The 21,640-nt window shown below is 44.9% G+C and overlaps 1 long non-coding RNA gene across 2 annotated transcripts in view; it reads left to right on the top strand.

Annotated features, from left to right (window-relative positions):
• The window catches only part of LOC119978105, a 148,268-nt gene that overhangs the window by 60,698 nt on the left and 65,930 nt on the right, over positions 1–21,640 (top strand). The gene's annotated exons all lie outside the window — the stretch shown is intronic.

The following is a 21,640-nucleotide window of genomic DNA, read 5'->3' as shown; positions in this document are numbered from 1 at the left end:
CCCGCCAGCGGGAATCAAACCACCTACCTTACTGGCGGGACCAGGCAGCGGGGGCGGGCTCCGGGGTCCGGGGCCCTAGGGCCCACTGATCGGCAGGCGGGTCTGAGCTGTGGGGGCACTCTTTTCCTTCTGCGTTCGCCATAGTCTTCACGATGGTGGACGCAGAAGTGACCCCCTCCCCTGCGCATGTGCGGGGATGACGTCAGCAGCCGCTGACGCTCCGGTGCATGCGCATACTTCCGCCGGCCTGTGATGTCCCTTCGGCCCCGGCTGTCGTGGCGCCAAAGGCCTTTCGCGCCGGCCAGCGGGGCGCCAACCACTCCGGTGCAGGCCTAGCCCCTCAAGGTTAGGGCTTGGCCCCTGGAGGTTCACGCCACTCCATCCCGCCGGGACCCCCCGCCCGCCAGGTAGGGAAGAATCTCGGCCCTGATACTTGTGATGACAATACTCAAGCCCAATGACTTTGGTACAGAAGTGGCTCTGATTCCATTGCGGAGGAATTGAGTTAGATGCATTGTTACAATCCCAGACCAGACCGCAACAGTGGCTAGGATACTGGACCAAAACCCCGATATTCTAGTTTATTTGAAAGACTGTGCGGAAGGAATGATTCGATTCAGGAATGATTGCTTGAAGAAATAGAGCTTGGTTATTTTTAAAACAAAACTTTATTGTAACTACAATATTAAAGGTATTATCAGATAATCAAGCAGTCCCTGTCCAAATGCAGCAAGACCTGGATAATATCCAGGCTTGAGTTGACACGTGGCAAGTTCCATTTGCGCCAGGCAATGACCATCTCTACAAGAGAGGATTTAATTACTGCCCCTTGACATTCAATGGCATTACCATTGCTGAATCCCCACAATCAACACCCTGGGGGTTACCATTGATCAGAAACTGAACTGGACTAGTCACATTAATACTGTGGCTAACAGGGCAGGTCAAAGGCGAGGAAACGTATGGTGAGTAACTCACCTCCTGTCCACCCAACCCTGTCCACCATCTGCAAGGCACAGTCAGGAATGTAGTGGAATACTCTCCATTTGCCTGGATGAGTGCAGCGACAACAACATTCAAGAAGCTCGCCACCATCCAGGACAAAGCAGCCCATTTGATGGCTCCCCTTTCCACAAACATTCAAACCCTCCACCACTGTGAACAGGGGCAGCCATGTGTACATCCACAAGATTCACTGCAGTAACTCACCAAGGTTCCTTAGACAACACCTTCCAAACCCACTACCATCTAGAAGAACAAGAGCGGCAGATACCTGGGAACCCCACTACTTAGAGGTTCCCCTCCATGACTTGGAACTATATCACCGTTCTTTCACTGACATTGAGGCAACATCCTGGAACTCCCTCCCTAACAGCACAGTGGGTGTATCCACACCTCAGGGACTGCAGCGGTTCAAGAAGGCAGCTCACCATCTCCTTCTGCAGGGCAACTAGGGATGGGCAATAAATGCTGGCCTCACCAGCGGTATCCACATTCCGTAAATTAATTTTAAATTTTATTTTAACTTTACGCCCAAAAAGAACAGCTTACAATTTAAATCTTAAACACTTATACTCAATTTCCCATTAAACAACAAGAAAGGAAACATACAGATCCTAATCTATCTTCCTGTGAGAGAATTGTGGACTCAGCATCGGGCAGATCAGAAGGCAACTCCTCTCTCCAAAGTTTCCCCACCAACTGCTTCTCTAATGCTTTCAAAATGTCTGTCTGCCTTCCTTGGCTCCACCCAACAATTGCTTCCTCTCCACAAGCTGGAAAACAATTTATCTCTGCAGGCTTCAAAACACATTTACTCCCCAGGGACTTCCCAAGGCAAATAACAATGCATTACCCCAGACTGAAAACCACATTCCTTCATTAATTTCACCTGCTGGTAGGGCAGCACAGTGGCCTAGTGGTTAGCACAGCTGCCTCACGGCGCTGAGGCCCCAGGTTCGATCCCGGCTCTGGGTCACTGTCCATGTGGAGTTTGCACATTCTCCCCGTGTCTGCGTGGGTTTTGCCCCCACAACCCAAAAATGTGCAGAGTAGGTGGATTGGCCACGCTAAATTGCCCCTTAATTGGAAAAAATAATTGGGTAAACTAAATTAAAAACATTTTTTAAAAAAAATTCTTCACCTGCTGGCTGCTAAAACTGACCAGGAGTACAGAACAAAATTATTTTAAACAAACGCATTCTAACCCTCGGCTTTTAACTCTTAAATGACCATTCCATTATTCTCTAATTTTCCTAACATATTCCAATAATCACAACATGAAGATTTTCTAGATTGATTATGAGTTACATTTAGAATTAGTTTCTTCATTCGGGCTGCTTTAGGGCTGAGGCATTGATAGAATCATGGAATCATAAAATCCCTACAGTGCAGAAGGAGGTAATTTGACCCATTGGGTCTGCACCAATCTTCTGAAATAGCACCCTTTCTAGGCCCACATTCCCACCCTATCCTTGTAACTCCAACTATCCTTTAGGACACTAATGGACAATTTAGCATGGCCAACCCACCTAACCTGCACATCTTTGGACTGTGGGAGGAAACCTGGAAGAAACCCACACAGACACGGCGAGAACGTGCAAACTCCACACAGTCACCCGAAGTTGGAATCAAACCCGGATTCCTGGCGCTGTGAGGCAACCACTGTGCCACCGTGCTGCCTGATGTTCATCAATGATCAAAAAAGTCTATAAACTGTCAAGGAGGCATCAGTCGTTCACATAGATCAACTGTGATAGGCGTTCAGATCTCTGACCCGATCTTTGTGAGAATGAGGCCATGCTGGACAAATCCTTGTCAGTAGGTCACCATTTGAATTGGCTTTTCTCAGTCTGTTTTTCCCAATTGTTCTTCTCCAGACATCGGAGTCATGGCCAACCCTGGCATTAAAGTCCCCCAGAAAAATGATCTTTTCTTCTTTTGGGATGTCAGTGAGGATTTCATTAAGGTTAGAATAGAACTTTTCTTTAACTTTCCAAGTTACAAAATGTAAACTTTTCTTTCTTTGAAAACAATGTGAATGGTGATTTGATTTGATTTATAGTCATATGTACCGAAGAACAGTGAAAAGTATTTTTCTGCGGCACTGGGAACGTACACAGTACATACATAGTAGACAAAGAGAATAATCAACAGAGAACATTGACAAATGGTACATTGACAAACAGTGATTGGTTACAGTGCGGAACAAGGGGCCAAACAAAGCAAATACATGAGCAGGTGCAGCATAGGGCATCGCGTATAGTGTTCTTACAGGAAACCGATCAGTCCGAGGGGGAGCATTGAGGAGTCTTGTAGCTGTGGGGAAGAAGCTATTCCTATGTCTGGATGTGCGGGTCTTCAGACTTCTGTACCTTCAGCCCGTTGGAAGTAGAGTGGGTGGGCGGGGTCTCTGATAATGCTGTCTGCCTTCCTGAGGCAGCGGGAGGTGTAAACAGAATCAATGTGGGGGTGGCAAGCTTGTGTGATGAGTTGGGCTGAGTTCATCACACTCCGCAGTTTCTTGCGATCTTGGATCGAGCAGTTGCCATACCAGGCTGTGATGCAGCTGGATAGGATGCTCTCTATCGCACATCTGTAGACATTTGTGAGAGTCGATGCAGACATGCCAAATTTCTTCAGCTTCTGTTGGAAGTAGAGACATTGTTGGGCTTTCTTGACCGTTGCATCAACGTGAGTGGACCAGGACAGACTGTTGGTGACGGTGAACTCCAGGAACCTAAAGCTATCGGCCATCTCCACTTCGGAGCCATTGATGCAGATGGGAGTGGGTGTCATGCTACAATTCCTGAAGTCGATGATCAGTTCCGTGGTCTTTCCGACTGTTATGGGCCAGGGTTTAGAGAGCCCCAAAGTGTATCATGGAGTTCATCTGATCCACAACTTTTAATATATTGTGGTTATGGGGAACACACGGGCTTACTCTGCAGGTGTGATGCAAACTGAAATCTACAGTACTTTTAAATGACACTTTATAAACCCACAGTAAACATCTTAACAACTATCAATACCAATAAATCCCCAAAGAATACAGCACTCTATAGATGCCCTTGATAAATTCCCAAACAACATCCAGAAGACAAAAGACCCTTTTAAAACAGAGATCAGGTTTAAATTCTCTAATGAGAGCAGTTTGAAATCACCCAAATTTAGCTTGTAGAGAGATCCATGCACATCTGTTGGCTTTCACTGCAGCTCTTCTCTCTGAAAATGAAACTAAAAACTCACTAAAAACTGCTTAAAAATGAAAGTAAAGCAGACAAACAGCCCAGCTTCAGCCACTCTCTGACATCACTGCAGCTCTCTAATAAACACCCATTTCTCACATGACACCTCCCCCCAAGAAAAAAAAAAATCAACCATCAACTTCAAGATGTTGCATTTTTCACGTTTTCACTTTCCTTTAAGAAATATGGACAATGAATATATGTTTCTTTTTTTTAACAAAACAAAACAGGCAAACATTTATCATAATATAGTCCACCTCAGATCTTCTACCTCCAACTGGAATCCTTCTCAATTGATGGTCTCTTTGAACAAGAAGTTCTTTGCATGATCCATCCATTTCTCTAAGCCTCGGCATTTCTCTTTAAAGTCAGAGAGCCCCTCGTAATTCTTCAACACAGGAGCATTGGTTATCACAGCTTTCAGGCAGTCAAATGCCTGTTGAAAGTCCGCTTCCACTGAAATTTTTGACGTTTCTTCAGCAAGTCTATCAGTGGAGCAACCATGCTACAAAAATTTGGCACAAATTTCCAGTAAAACCCACTTATACCAAGAAATTGCAATATTTCCCGTCACGTCAAGGGTATTGGAAACTCCCCAATAACTTTTGTTTTCACATCCAAAAGTTGTGGGACCATTCAACCCTGTCCAATTGAATGTCCAAGGAAAGTGACTTGGGCTTTTCCAAACTCACTTTTGGCTAGGTTTACTACCAAACCCGCCTCCTGAAGTCAATCGAATAACTCCATCAGATGCTTTAAATGTTCTTTCCATGTCTGGCTGAAAATAACCAGATCGTCGATGTACACTGCACAATTGGGTAACCTGAAACAACTTTGTTAGTTAACCGTTGAAATGTGGCTGGGGCGTTTTTCATGCCAAATGGCATAACTTTCTGGAGTCACAAAAGCTGAAATCTCCATCGCCCTGTCGGATAAATGTACCTGCCAGTAACCTTTAAGTAAATCCAGTTTGGAAATAAAAGCTAATTGTCCCATTTTCTCAATGCAATCCTCCAAACGTGGAATAGGATAAGAGTCCGTTCTTGTAACTGCATTAACTTTTCTATAGTCCACACACCACCATTGGGTACCGTCCGGTTTTGGTACCATCACTATGGGTGAACTCCATTTGCTGCAACCCCTTTCAATTATGCCATTTTTAAGCATACTCTCAATCTCTTTGTTAACCCGTGCCAATTTTAAAGGGTTAAATCTGTATGGATGTTCTTTGATTGAAACAGCATTTCCCACATCTACATCATGTATAGCCATTTTAGTACTTCCCAATATATCTCCACAAACTTGCCCATGTGATATCAATAACTCTTTCAGGTCAGTCCGTTTTTTCCTCTGGAAGGTAACTCAACAATTTATCCCAATTTTTAAGAACATCCTCGTTTTCCAATTTAATTTGAGGTATGTCATCTGGATTTGGTTCATCACTTTGAGTTAGAATCATTAAAACCTCCTCCTTTTTCTCTCCTTCCCTTTCATGTGTCATATTCACATGACACACTCGTAGAGTTTTCCTTCTATACGGTGTTTTTAACCACATAATTCACCTCACTTAATTTCCTTTCAATCTGATAAGGTCCACAAAACCTTGCTTTTAAAGGTTCACCTACCACTGGCAACAATACTAAAACTTTGTCTCCACTGGCAAAACTACAAACTTTGGATTTCTTGTCCGCTACCCGTTTCATCAAATGTTGTCTGGCCAATTCACCTGCTCTATTTAATCATTCCCTAAAATTTGACATGTAATCCAATGATGTAAGTTCCGACTGCTCACTCAGAATTTTTCCTTAATAAATTTAAGTGGTCCTCTTACCTCATGACCAAAAATTAGTTCAAAAGGACTGAATTTGGTTGACTCATTAGGTGAATTCCTAATAGCAAACAGTACGAATGGAATTCCTTTATCCCAATCATCTGGATAATCTTGAAAATAAGCCCACAACATTGTCTTTAATGTCGGATGCCACCTTTCTAACATTCCCTGCGATTCTGGATGGTACGCAGTTGATTTAAATTGTTTTATTCCTAAGCTATCCATAACTTCTTTGAATAACTTTGAGGTAAAATTTGATCCTTGATCCGATTGTATTTCTGTGGGTAGTCCATATCTCGTAAAGAATTCAACTAACTCCTCCACAATCTTTTTAGCTGTAATATTACGTACTGTAATGGCCACTGGAAACCAGTAGATACATCCATTAAATGTAACTCATAATCAAACTCACTCTGTAGCAGCCTGCTCAAAAACAAAAGTAAAGCAGACAGACAGCCCAGCTGCACCCACACTCTGACATCTCTGCAGTTCTCTAATAAACACCCATTTCGTAAAGGTGCTCTCACATGCCACCGACATTTAGAGAGACGTTGTTTTCGGTACACCATTCAACCAAGTGATTTATCTCCCTCCTTAGGGAGACGGCTTGGTCACAGATGCTGCTCCCCAAAGCCACCTCTATCCCAACATAGTTGTCCAACAACCTGTGTGAAGATTCTTGATTAAGGACTCCCAGGTTCGCAGCCATGTCCCCATTGCCAATTTTGCACTGCCACAGGACTTGGAAAATGGGCCCTGGTAGACGCCTGTGTGTGGCTTTAATGTGGAAATCTTTGGTGCTGTAATTGTCCACATGTCCGTTCTAGGTTGGTGTGTAGATTCTGATGACGCATCAAACCACAATGACCAGAACCACCTTGCTGCCGCAGCCTTCTTCCACTTGCCCACAATCTTCCATCACCTGTTCAGCACTTTGTGTGACACCTCCCTCTGACCTCGCCACTACGGGTGGCCCTAACAGGAGCAAAGAGCTCCCGGGGCATAGCTCAAGGGAGTGTTGGAGTACAAATGCCTCTCAGCAAGTCAAGGTGACGATCCATGGTTAGACTTAGTACCTCACGCACATACAGCAGCAGGACTCAACTCAAACACTTTACTACAGAGACTGCACATTTAATAAAGTCATGTTCTTCAATGCACATTATATAAAAATGTTTCTCTGAGCTAGGTTTAAATCAAAAAGAAATTTAATTTGACATGACTCATACACACTTAAGTGCAAGTCTCATTCCTTTTTATCTCTAATGTGTGCTTTTGGTGCATTTTGCATCACTGTTAAATTACACCACTATTATCTTGTTTATCACTGTACTAGTTATATAGTTCCCAACTTCAGCATTCCACCATATGGCGCTTGATGCATTTTTTGTTTTAGAATTGGCCTAATATGCTAACATTTTCTAATCTCCACTGAATTTTCACCTTCGCCCTCTTAGAGACACCAAGTCTCAACCTGTCAACCAGTGGCTGAAGCTATACCTGCTCACTTTAGGGTTTCCAACTCTGGTTGGACATATTCCGAGAGCATGAGCAGGACATGAGGGGGGTCAGATAATGAGAGGACATTACACAAACTAGGCTTCTATTCCCTGGAATATGGAAGATAAGAAATACTTCTTCATCAACTTCATTAAAGGGAGCAGTGTAAACGTGGAGCTCTCTCCCAAATAAAGCAGTCGAGTCTAGCTCGGCGAATAATTTTGAACCTGACTGAGATCAATGTATAATTTTGCTCACCCGGGTGGGTGGGTGTGTTTGCATGCAGATATGATCTCTCTGAATGGCATTGCAGGCTTGAGGAACTGAGCGGCCTACACCTGTTGCTATGACATTCCACCTCCAACCTCCTCTTCCAGGTAAAGAGTTTTGTTAATTCAATCGCTAGTGTATTTATTATTAATAACAAAAAAAATTAGCCGTTCAGATACGACATGAAAGAAGCCACTTTTTTGATACCTCTTGTAATTTTACTCTTGGGTATTGCTTGCTGCAGTGAAGATTTCATTGCTGGAGAATACAGGCCAATCCTATAGTGTTGGCAACTCTATTTCTTGATCTTCCCACAGCAAAACTTCTGTTGATCTGATACATGAGCATCGGTTGCTGTTTGGTCCGTTTGTTAGTGTGCATCCCCAAAACCACTGACCTGAAGGCCGCAGGCCCTGTTGAAGGAAAAGACAGCATTGCACACCTTGATGAAGGGATGACAGGACAAACCACCTCAATTGCTGAAACGGGGGAGTGGGGGGGGGGGGGGGGGGGTCAGCTCATCATCCGCTTGTGGGATCCTGCTCTGCGCAGTTTACCTGCTGCATTTCCTGCATTCCAACAGCGACTTCAGTTCTGGTGCCCCATTGGATCGCGGCAGGACTTCCTGGGGCTGTGAAAGGTGCCCCCTGAATGCAAGTTATCACTGTTTACTGTTACAAGAGGGTTTTTAAAAATTGTAATGTGTTTAGGTCCCAGCAGGTGGCGATTATTTAATTCTTTTACCAGACTTTTATATTCTGTTTGGTGAAGTTTCCAGAAACTGACTTTCTCAACATTGAATTGCCAGTGACCCAGACTTCACCTGCCCCACGCTTTGAAGGGCAGAGATTTTGTGCGAGGCTATTGATATCAAAGTTCATACTGCAGGGAGCAGATTGCATAGTTATTACAGTCTTCAACAAGCCATTTGAATGCATAGAGGCCAACGATCCCTCTGCTCACTGATCCCAGTAGCTGCTTTTCTAGTTAAAGGAAACTAGTCGACGTCTCAGTTAAAATGACTGGAGGGATTTTGCATGTAGGCGTGTTAAGTGTGTTGTCCCCTATTATCATAAAGAGCAATTTTTCAGCTTGGGCCCTCTGCTGTGCACCCTGGTATTACTGCTGCTTCTCCTGCACAGGGACATCCCAAAGGAATCCATGCTCATAAACAATGCAGTGGCACCAATGATGATGGTGGCAGCCTACGTTTCCAATCTGAGGCAGCTTCTCGGGCTGGCCTGTCTGATTTTCCTGAGAAATGTTTCCTCACGTACATGGGATCTCAGACTGATTCAAAGGACTAAGTATTCCTTAACTTTCTCATTGACTGTCTGTAAAGCACCCTCACCTTGCGGCACAAGTCACATTTTGCCACTTTTTCTTCTTTTAAAAACATTTAAAATTGGCCTTTTTGCTGTGTTGTCGATCTCAGCTCTGACTGGGCACCGGTCTCCAGTCAAATAACCTTCACACCTTCTTCACCCGGCCCCCACATACATACAGACACACAGCTCCATCTCCAATATTGTTATAACTAATAAACAAAAATTAGTCAAAGAAAATTAAGTCATCGCACAGTTTCTGTTCTGCCTTTATCATTTATCTCCAGGGTTGGTCATTGCATGTGTCCAGGAGGATAATCCTTAATTCCTGAAGACTCCAGGTCATTGTTGGAATGTTGGAAACCCCCCGTCCAGTTTCACAGGGCAACAGGAACTTGTATTAGGAGCCATTGCTCATGGGTGAGCATTGGAGCAGTATCTAGTTTGATCTGTGCTGTTAAGAGCGGTGCCCCATGCATCGACTGACACTGGGGAAATGTGTACAAACAATACTTGTGCACATTGGGAGAGATTTGATGACAAGAGAGTGCCTCCAGCGGTCAGCAAACAAAGGATTGTCTAAAGGTTAATCTTAAAATGAAAAATCTGTGACATCTCAGCTGGCATATGATGCTTGCGGCGAAATGTTGGCACCGGATAATGGGCGCTGGCACAAAAGGCTCTCGACCAAGTGAGGAAAGGGGAAAACAAGAAAAATTAGGTGAGAAAATCTACTCCCGTTCAAGTCAATTGCAAGGAAAATTGCACAAGGTGTGTAAGGGGTGGTGCATCTAATGGACTGAATGTCTAACTGGTGGAGAATCTGATGAGCAAGGTGTGTATCTAGTGAATAGCCTAATAAGCAGGTTGTTTAACTAGCGGACAATCTAATGGGCAGGGTGGCTAAGTAACAGGGAGCCTAAAGGACAGGGGGCTGAATTCTCCATTCCTCAGACTAAGTGTAGACACCGGGGCAGGACTCGTGGACCTTCACAACAGCAGAATTGGCGCAGAACCTAGATTGATTTAGCGACTGTGGAGGGGCGAGCATCGGTGCCACATGGAACACAATCGATTCCAATGAAAAACGGAGAGGGATACGCCGGGTCCGTGATTGACACTCGGGAGGCTGACAAGCTGAATTCACATATACACATTACAATCCCCACACACACTCATCCCAGTCAGCAAGGTGGTACTGTGGTACTGGTTGTGCTGGATGGTCGGCTGGGGCCAGAGGGTACCTAGGGGAGTGCCCTGAGGGGACACCCATACGATCTGTGGCCCTAATTTCACAGCGGGCAGTCAGCAGCATGCGCAGCTGCATGGCTGCCTTGCCGGTTGTGCCAATGATGCTGTGTGCCTGTCCACCCTGATCCCACAGCCCACCTCCTGGCTACTCCCCTCGGCCCTGGCAGAAGCCCCCCTGGCCATCGGCACAACTGTCGGCAAACTATGGCGATGTTGGACACTTTCTGTACCCCCTCTCCTTCAGCAGCTACTATGCCAGTTTCACGATTTTAAAAGCACAAGTGAAACTCACCGTCAGAATTTCACCCCATCGGAGGCGGAGAATCGGGAAGGGGCCAGAGAATACCCGGTCAGCTCCGCTAATGATATGCAAACGGTGTTTGCTGTATGAGCGTTCTGGAACGCATTGACGCTACTGTCAAGGCGACGGAGAAATGTAATTTGGCGTGAAATCGGCACCCGCCACGATTTCTGCGTTGGAACCGATTCTCCACCCAATCACATTTCCTGATTCCAGCGTGGGCCGACGGAGAATTCTGCTCAAAGTGTTAACCAGTAGAAAGCCTAATAGGCAGGGTACATAGCTAGCAGAGGCTGAAAGGGCAGAGTATTCAACTAAGAGAAAGCCTAATATTCAGGGCATATAGCTAGCAGAGAAAATAATAGGCAGAGCATTCAACAGCAGGGAGCCTGATGATCAGAGTGTCTAACTAATGGACAGTCTAATGGACAGGGTGTTTAACTAGTGGAGAATCTAATGGACAGGATTTCTAACTAATGGAAAACTGAATAAGTGGGGTGTCTAATTGGTAGGGTGTCTAATGGTTGGTTGATCTGCTACTGCCCATTCTGTCCTACTGTGGAAATCAGTGTTATCTCTTCATACTCTGGGAGGAAGCTATGGATAAATCATTCCCCACGGATCAAGTGCCAAAGTTCAGTGGCAAACATGAGTGTCTAATGCTGAGCAAAGCTGTTTAAAATGGCAATGGGTTTTGGTGTAGTTTGGAGAGATGAGCTATTTTCATGACCAGGAGGTAATAAGAGGATGTCGATGCAAGGTAATCGGCAGTAGAACCAGGAAGGAAATAAAGACAATTTTCTTTGGATCTGGAATGCAGTGCTTTAAAGGCTGGTGGAATGTGATTCAATAGCAATCCTCAGAAGGAAATCGGATAAACATTTCAATAGAAAATCATTTCAGGACCCTGGGGACAGTGGGATTAATTGGACTGTTCTTTTAAGGAACAGGCACAGGCACAATAGTCCGAATGGCCTCCTGCTGTGCTGTCTGATTCTGGGAGAAGATCACAGAAGCAAGCAAGCTCCCATCGACAGAACAGGCGGGCTATTCCTGGCAGACAGACATGACCATCTGGGTCTGGGAAGTGCGGCCAGATGAATCACAAGCAGGTCCACAGCACACCTCTCAGGAAGCCCAGTGCTGAATTGCAAGGGGAGTAGTGGGGCAGTAATAACACGCCACATTAGTTCCTGTACCACAAGCAGTCTGGCAGCACTTTCACCATGTGGCAGGAGTCACACAGATGATAGCCTGATTTCCTGCTCGCCCATTCCAGATTCCCAATCTCATGTTTGTCTATGTCGGTGAGTCCTAGCATTTCATTTGCTTTCTTGTGCTGATGATAAAACTCTCCCAGCATCTATGAATTTTTTAAAAAAGATGCATTTAAAGGGGAAATCAGGATAAACATATGAGGGTGAAACAAATAGAAGTTAGGCCGATAGAGTTAGATGAAATAGGATGGGAGGAGGCTCATGTGGAGCACCTTACTGAGTCAAATAGCCTGTCAATATGCTATAAATTCTATGCAATGTAATGAACAGACGTGACAGTGCATTGTGGTAAACATGTGCTCTAATGCCATTGACGTTTGCAGCAAAGGCACTTCGCCCTCAATGTTATTTACTTTCAAAATTCAATGCTTTTCACACAATTTACAATGAAACATGAAGGCAGTCCCGCTGTGAGAGAATTCCTTAATCTGGTCCAAATAAATCCATTCCAGCTCTTGCAGGGGCTACTTAACTCTTGCCTGCTCCTTCATTCTGCTGCTTCTTTGCATTGGCATGTTGAGAGCAAAGAATAGACCTCCTTTGACGACTAGGTATCTGCAGTATCACATTAATGTTCTGACAAAATCTCTCCAAGATCAACTTGCATTACATGAAGGCCATGCATCAGAATCATTATTTGGCCAGGCATTGACATATTCCTGCCTCTCAAATGGGACTTGTTTTTGGCTGTTTGCTAGGCACTGGTCAAGGGCTTCTAATATACTGGTACAGCAAGGAAATTGTACATTAGCTTTTATTACAAAGGGTTGGGCTGCAAGAATAAGGAACGCTTGTTGCAATTATGTAGGGCTTAAGTGAGGCCACACTTGTGAACTGAGCACTGTGAATAGTTTTATCTCCTTATCAAAGGAAGGATAATTGCCAAAATGAGGTACAACAGAAGTTCACTAGATTAATTTCTAAGGTGAGACGATTGTCTTATGAAAAGGAATTGAAGAAAATGGCTTTCATCCTCTGGTATTTAGGAACATGATCTTGTTAAAATGTACAAATATTCTGCAAGGTCTTGATGGGCGAGATGCAGAGCAGCTGTCTCCAAGCTGGAAAGTCTAGGGGCGGGATTTTGCACACAACCCAGCGCGTGTCTCGCGGTCGTGGAGGCAGCCCGCCATGGGCCGGCAGTAGGACCTTCTGATCCTGTTGTTGTCAATGGATTATCCTGTTGCATCCACCCCTCGCCGCCGGGAAACGCGTGGTGGGGGTGTGCCTCGAACTAAAAAGCCCACAGGCCTCGGAAGATGGCTTATTTATACCCTGAGAGAGAACAAAAAGGTCAATAAATTAAACAAAAGACCATAAATGAGAGGGGATGACAATCCCATTTGGGGTACTGTAACTAAAACAAAACTCAACTCCCGAACCAAAAATGTCATTCCTGGGCATGATGATGCCAGTCACAGTAGATCCATTATTTGTACTATTTTAATAGAAACCAAGAATAAACAAATAAATGAGATAGGTTGGCAGTGCCTGCTGAGGCAGTATAACAGAAAAATCAAAACTTCAATGGAAACTTAACTAACTAAACCAAAATGTCATATCTGGGGGGCTGATGATGGACTCCAGCCTCCATGGCACCCACTGGTCACAGAAATCACCTATTAATATGTGTTCACAGACAATTGCCCATCACCTGTTTCTCTTAACCTCAACAATGTAATTTAGAAACCGTAATGATATAATTTGACAGGCAAATTATGGGAAAAATATGGAACTCTCTTCTGCAAAAAGCAGTAGATTCGAGTTCAATCATTTAACATTATAATAATTGTTATCGGTGTCACATGTAGGCTTACATCAACACTGCGATGAAGGTACTGTGAAAATCCCCTAGTCCCCACACTCCGGTGCCTGTGCGGATGCACTGCGGGAGAATTCAGAATGTCCAATTCACCTAACAAGTGCGTCTTTCGGGCCTTGTGCGAGGAAACCGGAGCACCCGGAGGAAACCCACACAGACACGGGGAGAACGTGCAGACTCTGCACAGACAGTGACCCAAGCCGGGAATCGAACTTGCGTCCCTGGCGCTGTGAAGCAACAGTGCTAACCACTGTGCTGCGGGGTGGATAGATTTCTGCTCGCCAAGCTTATAAAGGGAAATGGAACTAAAGCAGGTGGATGAAGCTAAGATACAGATCAGCCATGATCTACTGAGTGGAGGAACAGATCTAAGGGGCTGAGCTGTCTTTTCCTGTTCCTATATTCTTAGGCATTGTGTTTCATTGGCCACATTCTGAGTGGCTAACACATAACTCATCTCCAGCTATCACCATCCAACCACCTTTAACCAGGATTAAGGTGGGAGACCATGACCCCCAATAGATGTGGCCATGCTAGGCACATGAATAATAACTTGGTGTTGGGTGCAGACCATTTTGACCTTCACTGCGCATTATCCTTTCCCATTGGGAATGTTCCTTCATGGACTGTATTTTCGAAACACCCTGTTGCACTGCCTTGAATTTAATTCATTCAGTGGTTTGTCAATGCAGGGAATCTGTCATCTGAGTAATACATATACTGACTGATCCCTGTTCAGTCTCCTGTCACTGGCAATGGTAAAACAACAATGAAGCTGCAAGTTGTCATTCCTTTATTGCTACTGACAGCATGCTGGTGACAGATGATTCCTGGCTGCAGGTCTGGTTCCAGGAGGTGCTTTAATTCACCCACAGCTTCCTCAGTGACGTAGAGCCTCTGGTATGAGTGGCTGTTAACACTCTGATTCGCATGGCTACCGATTTGCATGGCTGCCAATCTCTTTGCCCTGTCGTCTCTCCCCCCCCCCCCCCCCCCCCCCCACCACCACCACCACTACCACCCACCCACCCTACCTCTTGCTCCACCATCATGGAGCAGCAAACTTTCTGATGTGTCCACGCTGTTGTAGTTACTGGCACTATTGATGTCACTCATTAGGAAACCTCGTGGTCTGCCCGCACATCTCATCACAACCTTGATACCAACTTTATAAGGAGCATCACTATGCTTTAGCATTGCTTGGAGTCTACACAGAACTGAAGCACACCATTCAGCCCATTTATTTAAATAAAACAACCTGCTCACAGTATGAGATTCTGGAATTGCCCCTTTAAATGGATATTAACAATGTGAAATGCTATTAATGCTGGCTCTATACATTAACACCCATCAAACACAGACAAAAAATACACTAATTCTCTGTTGACAGTGAAGCCTCAAATTACTTTATGTTGATGCACACTATCCCGCCATGGCAGGTGAAATTTGAATTCAATAAAAATCTGTAATTAAAAGTCTAATGGTGACCATGAAACTATTGTCGATTGTTGTAAAAAAAAACACCTGGTTCGCTAATGACCTTTAGGGAAGAAAATCTGTCATCCTTACCTGGTCTGGTCTACTTGTGGCTGACTCTGAAATGCCCTCTGAAATGGCCCACCAAGTCACTCAGTTTTGAGCAATTAGGATGGGTAATAAATGCTGGTCCAGCCAGAGATGCCCACATCCCCTGAACAAATACAAAAATCCTGTGTACTAAATATGACACTGGGTGATTTTCACCCCGACACAGTTTCTTTTAAACCAAACAATGCCAGGACTCAGAGACATAAGATAGTACTTGTTTCCATCAGGGAGGGTTCCCGATATCATCAGTTATCTAGAAGAAAACAACCTCATCTGATGACTTGATTGTATCAGCAGAATCACCTCGATCTTATAACCTTGAATCTCTGCTTTTGCTTCCTGCTGTTTAACACTAGGTGGGCTGCACAATGTATAAAGAACGTCATGTTTGAAGAAAGACTTGCTTTTATATGGTGCCTTTCATGGCCACTGTGATGTTCCCCATCAAGTCCCTCAAGATGGTCAAAAGTTGTAGTGTTGACAAAGAACATCAAGCAATGTATTTCAAAAAAAGCTAGTTTATTTCAACTATTTTAAATGATTCATACATCTTACTAGGTAATAGCTAAGAAAATAACAATATTAAATATATGCTACAGAAATCTATAATATCTAACTATGCTGTTTAAACTCTCTCGAATACAATTAACAACATGGGCTGGATTCTCCGACCCCCCCCCCCTCCCCCCTCCGGGCAGGGTCGGAGAATCGCTGGGGAGCGGCGTGAATCCCGTCCCTGCCATCTCCCGAAGTGTCCGGCACCAGAGATGCAGCTGGGTGCGGGAATCACGCCATGCCTGTCGGCGCCTGCCCCCCCAGCGATTCTCCAGCACGCGATGGGCCGAAGTCCCGCTGCTGTTATGCCGGTCCCGCTGACAGGAATCCAACCACCTACCTTACTGGCGGGTCTGGCGGTGCGGGTGGGCTCCGGGGTCCTGGGGGGAGGGGGTACAGGGTGATCTGGCCCCGGGGGTTGCCCCCACGGTGGCCTGGCCCGCAATCAGGGCCCACCGATCGGCCAGCGGGCCTGTGCCATGGGGGCACTCTTTTCCTTCCGCATTGGCCATAGCTTTCACGATGGCGGACGCGGAAGTGACCCCCTCCCCAGCGCATGCGCGGGGATGACGTCAACAGCCAGCTGACGCTCCGACGCATGCGCGGACTTCCGCCGGCCGGTGAAGTCCCTTCGGCCCCGGCTGGCGTGGCGCCAAAGGCCTTTCCCGCTGGCCGGTGGGGCGCCAACCACTCCGGCGCGGGCCTAGCCCCTCAAGGTTAGGGTTTGGCCCCTAAAGCTGCGGAGAGGTTCACGCCACTCCATCCCCGCCCCGCCAGGTACGGGAGAATCCAGGCCCCTATCTCAACCTGCCACTAACACGTTCTCCCAGAATCCCAGGACTCACAGTATATTTATATGGCTACTTTGTGGTGCCATTTAATGTTGAGATACATGATGATCATCTTGTTAACCCTTTACACTCCCTTCACTATACATATCATAACAATCACCAGTCATTCCAAAGTGCTTTACAAACAATAAAACTTCTGAAGTATAGGCACTGATACAATGAAAGAAACTCAGTAGCCAATTTGTGCTCAGGAAGCTCCCATAAACAGTAACATGATACGAACCAGATAATCTGATTGGGTGATGTTGATTGTGGGACCTCGACCCAAACCTGATTCAGAGGCAAGTGCGACCCACTGAGCCAAAGATGACACCTTTTCAGTTGCTGGCTAGAATTTTCCAAGTTGTTCTCAGGAAATATTTGGTTCTTGCCACTGTGGTCAATTTGACCCATCAGCCTTCCCTAGGTATGACTCCAAACAGCGGAGAGTTTATCCCTTGATTCCCATTGACTCCAGTTTTGATAGGGTTCCTTGGTTCCACACTCGGTCAAATGCTCCTTGCTGCCAAGGGCAATCACCCCCTCATCCCTGAGTTCAGCTCTTGTATCCATGTTTGAACCAAGGCTGTAATGAAGGCAGGAACTGAGTGGCCCTGGCAGAACCCAAACTGAGTGTCAATAAGCAGGTTGTTGCTGAGCGAGTGCTGCTTGATAGCACTTGTTGCTGGCACCTTCTATCACTTTTCTGATGCTCAAGAGTAGATTGATGGGGCAGTAGTTGGGTGGATTGTCATGCTTTTTGTGTACAGGACGTACCTGGGCAATTTTGTACACTGCCTGGTAGATGTCCGTGTTGTAGCTCTACTGGAACAGCTTTGCTAGGTGTGTGGCACATTCTGGAGCACAAGTCTTCAGTTCTTTTGCCGGAACACTGTCAGAGCCCATAGACTTTGCAGTATCCAGTGCCTTCAGCTGTTTCTTGATATTACATAGAGTGAATTGTATTGGCTGAAGACTGGCATTTGTGATGCTGGGGACCTCCGGAGGAAACTGAGATGGATCATCCACTCAGTACTACAGGCTGAGGATTGTTGCAAATGCTTCAGCCCTCTTCTTTTGCACATATGTGCTGGGCTCCCCTTCAGTGAGGATAGAGATATTTGTGGAGTCTCCTCCTTCAGTGAGTTGTCCCCCACCGTTCACAATTGGGTGTGGCAGGACTGCAGAGCTTAGATCTGATTGGTCGGTTGTGGATTCGCTGTATAATGCAGGAAATACAGCATTCCGTGCCTGCAGCAAAGTCCCAGAAACAGCAATGAGATAATGATCAATAATAACTTTTTGTGATATTGATTGAGGGATAAATATTGGCCAGGACAGTGGCGACTTCTTTAGGAATAGTGCCTGGGATCTTTTACATCCGCCTCAGAAAGCAAAGGAGGCTTCAGTTTAATGTCTCATCCAAACAACAGTCAAACAACAAACTGCAGTCTCAGATAAAATATTGCAAACACCTAGTAACTCCCTGAAAACTGTGGCTCAGTCAAACCCCTCCAGACATCCTCTATTATTGAGTTCTACTGCACTATAGTCAATTCTAAATGGGAAGATAGCTAATTCCTTGAGAAAGGATAAAGAGAATACACTAATAGGGTAAAATGAAGAGGAATGGGAGGAGGCGCATGTGGAACCTAAATACTAGCACAGGGCGGGTGGGCCGAATGACCTTTTACTGTACTATTAAACTCAACGTAGTTTCATGGCATCGATTCTTCCATTTTATTTTGGGGTTGCAGCTGCACAAACTTAGGAACATCGGAACAGGAGGATGCCGTTCAGCTCCTCGGACCTGTAGCGCCATTCACTTAGATCATGGCTGGTCCGTGACCTCACTCCATATACCTGACCTTGGCTCATATCCCTTAATATCTTTGTTTAACAAAAATCTATCAGCCTCAGATTTAAAATTAACAACTGATTTAGTTTCAACTGCTGTTTGTGGGAGAAAGTCCCAAATCTCTACCGCCCTTTAAGTGAAGAAGTTCTTCCTGACATCTCTCCTGAACAGTTTAGCCCTAATTTTTAGGTGGTTCCGCCTAGTTTTAGAATCTCTAACCAGTGGAAGCAGTTTCTATTTATCAACTCTGTATTTCCCTGTTAATATCTTTAATACTTCGATCAAATCGCCCCCTCAACCTTCTAAATTCTAGCCATTTTCTTTCTTCGAGCTGGCAGAGAGAGCAGCCTTTCACACTACTAGCTTGGACCTGATTCAAAGCAAGTTCCAAAGATGAAAGGACTGTGTGCCAACCCACTGTGCCACTTCAATAACCTTATTGCTGAAGTTTTTAAAGCCATGACAGAAACTCAAGCTTGAGTCTGGTGTATGCCTGTACAGGTGCAAACATAAAGGATGCAGTTAATTAAATAATGCAAGATGAAGCGTCTGATAATTGATCCTCTGAGTGCTGAATTTCCCTATTAACAAAGTGATGTTCCATCTATTCTTCATTATCTACTCTGTTAGGTGGATGTTAATCGATTGAACACCCAGCTGTATGATGGGTATATGAACACCAAATACAACCAGTCAAAGTACTCTTGTGAACCGAGATCTGAAAAATCAAATGAAAATACCTCAGCCTCCTTATTGCTTTTCAGAGTTCTATTATTGGCGTTTTTCAATTACACAGCTGGCAGGATACACTGCAAGCAATCAGATGAATCCCTTACACACCTTTTGCTGCCAATGAACAAGTTACAATCAATTACCAATGCCTTAATGACTGTGAGCAGTGAAACATGTAGCCAACTCATCAATTAATAGTCTCTTGTGCTGGCGACTCTGGGACATGCATCTGTGCATGATATACTTTCCTACTCTGCATCTGTCACTCTAGAGGAGGAAAGGGGAAGGCAGCACTCAACCCCCCACGAGCCGTTTGCTCTCACTGCATTTTGCAATCTTGAATTAAGTGATGAGAATGCCCATGGGAGGGCCCCCTACAGCTCTTAGACGCACCCTTCCCAACTGACAACAGGAAAAGAAATAAGAAAACACAATAGACAAAGGGAGAGATTGGGAGATTTTGGCAGGTAGAAAACAGTAGGAAAGAATGAAATCAGTAGCAGGTTTACTGCCTATGGGTATGCCTGCTTATGGTGTGTGGGGTTCTGACTTTGTCACCTCTTCTGAGTCTCCACCTCCTCTTTACAACTAATTTCTACTAATGGAAAACCTGTCCTGAAAACAAGATCTCAAGGATGATTAGCTTCCACTAGGAACACTAGCTCTTAAAGGGCTGGAGCTGATCTGTGAAAGGGAGACAGTTCTTTCTTTGGGACTGCATTACAGAGGTTGTTATTGCTGATAGGGTGTCAGCTGTGACTCGGTAAATAGCACTCTGTGCTTTTAGTCACAAGGTTCTGTCTTCAAGGGCCACTGCAGTCTGGCACTCCACTGCAGGACAGACATATTTTTGAAGAATCCAGCACAAGTTTTCAGAGTCAAACAGAAAGTAACTTTATTTACACTAGGTATATTGTAGCAATAATTCATTACTGCTTCCTTCTCTAGTTGGTAGCAGCTCTATTTTATACAGCTAACTACTAGTGATTGCCCCCCCCCCCCCCCCCATTGGGGAGCTCATATTCTCAAGAAACATGGGGTAGCCAATTATCCCCAGCCAATAGAATCCAGACAGTTGTAACAACTACATTGTCTTTTGGGTGCAGCCTTAAACCCCGATCCTATCTGCCGGATTGGGTGGATGTGAAAGATCCAATGGTGCTATTTTGAATCAGAGCAGGGGAGTTATCTTCACTGTCCTGGCCAATTTTATCCTTCAGTAAATGTCACACAAAAAAAGTGATCTGGTCATTATCCTATTGCTGTTTGTAGGAATTTACTGTGTGCAAGTCTGTTACTGCACTTTCTACTTCCAGCAGTGACTACACGTCGGGGAGTCGGTTAGCTCAGTTGACTGGCGGCTGGTTTGTGATGCTGAGTGAAGCCAACAGCATGGTTGAAATCCTGTACCGGCTGAGGTTATTCTCAACCTCGCCTGAGGTGTGGTGACCCTGAGGCTAAATCACCACGAGTCAGCTCTCAAAGGGGAGAGCAGCCTGTGGAACTGTGGCAAAGACATCATTGACTGCTCTGAGATGTCTGGTGGTCGTGAGAAGTGCTTATATAAAAGTAAAACTTGCATAAAGCAGGGTTCCTCTCTTCTTGGGAGGTAGGATACACCCCCACTTTGCAATCCCCTTGCAATAATACCGAACATGCCATTTTCCTTCCAAACTGCTTGCTATACTTGCTAACTTTTTGTCTTCCTTCACGAGTACACCAGGGCACACTGAACAGCAACATTTTAAGGTTTCACGCCATTCCCGTCTTGCAATGAAGTACCTCACACTTCCACATATTAAACTGCATTTGCCATCTTGTTGCCCACTCACCTAACCAGTCTACAAATTAGCGAAGATCAGGAGAGAGTTTAGTGTGAAAGACAGATGTGCTCTGAGAATAGGAAAGGGATTATTAGCAACACAGATGTTAAACAGAGTGAGACACAGAAAAAGAGAGAGCCATAAAGAAAATCCAAATGAACGTGGTAGAGTGAGACAAATACTTAATGACCACAATTTTCCATTGTTTTAAATGTGAAAGCACCCTATCAGAGTAGTAATTATTTGCTTTGTTCCTTATTTGAAACAGATAGAAATATTAGTAATGTTCTTTTTTAAATTTCTCATATCCATTCTCCAAGCATGAAAAATACTGATGATTTCCCTTTGGCCAATATCAGTAATTAGGTGTGCTTTCTATGTAACTTGTTACTTTGGAGATACTCTATCATCCTTTTTCCATTATAAATCTC

Source organism: Scyliorhinus canicula, chromosome 15, assembly GCF_902713615.1.
Source record: "Scyliorhinus canicula chromosome 15, sScyCan1.1, whole genome shotgun sequence".
NCBI classification, from domain to species: domain Eukaryota; kingdom Metazoa; phylum Chordata; class Chondrichthyes; order Carcharhiniformes; family Scyliorhinidae; genus Scyliorhinus; species Scyliorhinus canicula.
The sequence above is the reverse complement of the archived record's forward strand: the minus strand, read 5'-3'. Positions and strand labels throughout refer to the sequence as shown.